The 3,863-nt window shown below is 44.0% G+C and overlaps 1 long non-coding RNA gene across 1 annotated transcript in view; it reads right to left on the minus strand.

Annotated features, from left to right (window-relative positions):
• LOC114054131 overlaps positions 1–1,731 on the minus strand; it is a 5,205-nt gene extending 3,474 nt beyond the window's left edge. Inside the window, exon 1 of the long non-coding RNA XR_003570437.1 lies at positions 1,567–1,731. This is a non-coding gene — a long non-coding RNA (uncharacterized LOC114054131). The remainder of the gene's footprint in view (positions 1–1,566) is intronic.
• Positions 1,732–3,863: the final 2,132 nt, after the last annotated feature.

Consider the following 3,863-nt stretch of genomic DNA (forward strand, 5'->3'; position numbering starts at 1 on the left):
AGTTACTTCAAGGAAGCCCTCAGTTGGGTAAACGGCTTTTTTTTTTTTAATCATCATTATGCCAAATGAATGCCAAGATTCAGTCTCATTTGTTCCAAAACTGAGAAATTGTTAGTTTTATAATAGAAAGTGATTTTCTATGATACGTAGAAAAAAAATGACAGGCGCATAGCAAGAAATGAACTCTGTTCCAAGTATTGATTTTTCAAGAATAACATGTTCCTAACGAGTACCCAGCTATTGCTTTTCTGTCTGTTTGACAGAGATAAAGGATGAGGTTAAGTTAAAGGTTATATATACAATGCTGGGTATGTAAACCTCAATGTAAGTATAGTGTCATGTCCTGTATATTCAATCTAAGGTCACATTAGGGTATACCTTCCTATGACTAACAAGCATCAACTCTGATGAAACCCAACAGAATTAAATTCTAAGCTGCCTTTTATGCATGTTCACATGGAGTAAAGGGCACGATCAGGGATTCTCAAGTCTTCCAAGTTCTAAATAAGGAAAGAAGTCATTTGTCATCTGAATTAGAAGCAGTTATTGAAAATGATTTATGAAAACATCAAGAATGGAGTTCTCAAAGTAATTTTACCATTTTTAAGACATGAAAGGTGGAAAATAATTCCACATAATATCAGGCTTTGCTAATTAGGAATGCTCCAATTGTGAACACATGTAGAATTCATGTCAGCTTGCATAATGCTCAACAGTTCTGAAATCTTTTAATTCTGTATTTACTACTAATCCTACTACAACAGAACAACTTGTTATATGTTTTCCAATTCAAACTGCATTAGATAAAAATGAATTTTACTATAACCTTCAATGTCTTTTATTTGTGGTACCAAATACAACTGGCTACTGAATAAAAGGCGAAACCAGTTAAATCAAGTCTCAGGAACAATTAGGCAATTCAACATTATCCAAACACCAACCACGTGCAAGGCCTCGCTCAAGCTCAAGGTGCTGGCATAAGAAAGCAAACGCTAGGGCCAGATTTACTTGAAGGACAAACTAGGCCTTAACACCGGTGATGCTGCTTAAAGTCACACACACAAATTATTAAATAATTCTTGAGTCTGCCAACATCTGCTCGAGTGTGTATGACTGCCTCCCCATTTGTAAAGTTTAAGTACAAAGTTGCATCCTCTTGTAAGGAAGTGACTATGAAAGTGCAGTGAAGGCAGCTGCCCGATGCAGAAAGCACAGGAAGAGCCGTGCAGGGGACACACGTGCACGTGCAATATATCAAGCACATGTGAATAAAATTAAAACAAATAAACATGAATATCTTAAATATGACGCGATTTTTATGTTAATAAAAATATAAGTTTATCAAGATCACCGGGGGCCCATGCTCCGGTTAAGCCGGATGCAGCGCGGTGCCCCCGGTCTGGGCAGCGGCCCCCACCCCCCGCAAGTGGCAGAAGTCCGCCGGTCGGGACGGAGAGGGAGCTCGGCCCTTCCTTCCTCCCTCGCAGGGCGCCGGCGGTAGCCCCCGCCTAGACCGCCCACTCGGGCTGCCTCCCACGCCAGCAACAGTCCCGAGCCGTTACTCACTTTAGGACTATAGCTCCCGAAGGGTGCAGGCGGGTGCGGGGCTCCCGAGACTTCCCCGGATGCCGCATCACGCGCCGCCATCCGCGGCACCGCACCTCCATACCAACCCCGAAACCTCTGCACCGAGAAAAAAAGGCCAGATGCGCGCACGCCTGCGGATAAAAGGCCGCTGGGATCAGGGGCCAACCCTTTCCGGTGGCCGGGCTCCGCCTTTTCCGGCAGAAAGAACCTATCAGGAACTTTCCTTCCGTATCTAGGCTGGATTGGGCTTGGGAGGGGAGCTGCGCCTGGCCGAGTCTGAGAACGCTAGTCATGCGCAGGCGCCAAGGTGGAATAGCCCGAGAGGCGCGGTCTTTAAATTTCATCTAGGGGCGGAAGTGCGTCCTGGCTGTCGTCTGAGTCGTCGGGCCGTTCTTTTGGGGTGGGGGCGCCACTGCAGAAGCAGTAAATACTGGTCACCCCAGGGGGATCAAATGACATGGGTTTGGAAGAGCCAGAGAAAATGAGAAGGGAAGGCTGGAAAAAGAAGAAGGAGCTAGAAGAACAGAGAAAGCTGAGTAATGCACCAGCTAAAGTAGATGAGGAAGGGGAAGATATCAGTCCTCACATTGCTCAGTGCGTCTCTGTGCCATGGTATATAAATCCACCAAAAAGACCCGCACTAGGGAGCTAGATGGCTGTGGAGTCAGGAAGACCTTAGTTCAAATCCAGCCTCAGATACTTGCTGTGTGACCCTGGGCAAGTCATTGCCTCGGAAAAAAAAAACCCACAGTAAAGCATCAGAGACCCGAACCTGAGAAACAGAAAGAGTACAATTCATCAGAAGAATGGTATAAGAGGGGTGTAAAAGAGAATATTGTGACTACAAAATACCTCAAAGGAGCATGTGAAAATTGTGGGGCTCACACACACACACCCCACTGCTTTGAGAGACCTAGGCGCCATGGTGCCAAATTCACAGGAACTAACAAAGCAAACGATGAACATTTGCTACCTCAGCTTATGATTAATATGATGGTAAAAGGGGTGGTTGGAATGGCAAGCAACTCAGAGAAACATAGGAAGATTAGGAAGAATATGACAAAGTTAACCCAGCTAAAGGTATACTGAAAGCTCAGAAGCTGCAGGAAGAATTAGCCTCAGGGGGGCAGCTAGGTGGCACAGTGGACAGAGCACCGGTTCTGGATTCAGAAGGACCTGAGTTCAAATGTGGCCTCAGACACATAATACCAGCTGTGTGACCCTGGGCAAGTCACTTAACCCCATTGCCTAGCCCCCCCAAAAAAATAGCCTCAGGAAAGTTAATAGAACAAGTGAATTCCCCAAAACATCAGTTGGGAGAAGAAGAACCAAATTCTCGGAGGGAAAGAGACTATAACAGTGAAGATGAGGATGAAGATAAGTCTGCAGATGACATTGATATGTCTGGACAAAATTTTGACTCCAAAAGATGAATTACAGTGCAGAATCTCATGATTTGAGAAGATATTGCTAAATACTTGAAAAATTTAGATCCTAGTTCTGCCTACTATGATTCAAAAACAAGACAGGAGGGAGGGCGAAGATACACAGGCAGGTGGACCCAGGTTGGAAACAGTCTTTTTTCTCCAACGTCTCAAGCCAAGCCCCCAGACGGGCTGTGGCTGGGCATTGTTCTGCTTTCACTTGGAGGTTTTTTTGGGTGGGGGGCTTGAGAGGTGCAGGAGCAGAGAGAGAGAGAGTACAGTATGGTACAGTAAAGTTAACATAGTTTTTTTAAGAATATGGATTTCTTTCAGAATTCTTTACATAAAGTCAAATTTGTGTGATGAGAATTTATGTAAAGGGATAATTGTAATTGAAGGAAATGATAACTTTCAGTTAGAAGCTGGAAAAATAAAGATCTATTTTTTTCCCTATCCATGTCACAGACACCCCCCCCCAAATTTATCCATAGACCCCCAATGGGACCTAAGTTTAAAACCCCTGTACAAGGGAATACAACATATATGAAGATAAGAAAATACAAGATAATTTGAGGAAGAAAAAAGGCAAGCCATTTTGAGGGGAAGAGGAAAAGTTCTGCAAAGCCAGCAGTACCTAAACTGAAACATGAAGGAAGGTAAGATTTTGAAGAGGCAGAGATGGGAAAGCTATGTGACATTCCAACCATGGAAAAGTGTCTTCAAAAGCATTCTGGGGATGGGAAGTAGGTTTGATTTTTCTGGATCAAAAAGTGCATAAAGGAAAGCAATATAGAATAAGTCTGAAAAAGTAGACTGAAAAGGCCCTTGACATGCCTTACCAAAGGGGTTTGT

The sequence above is a fragment of the Vombatus ursinus genome, unplaced genomic scaffold, assembly GCF_900497805.2.
Source record: "Vombatus ursinus unplaced genomic scaffold, bare-nosed wombat genome assembly UNPS02014812.1, whole genome shotgun sequence".
NCBI classification, from domain to species: domain Eukaryota; kingdom Metazoa; phylum Chordata; class Mammalia; order Diprotodontia; family Vombatidae; genus Vombatus; species Vombatus ursinus.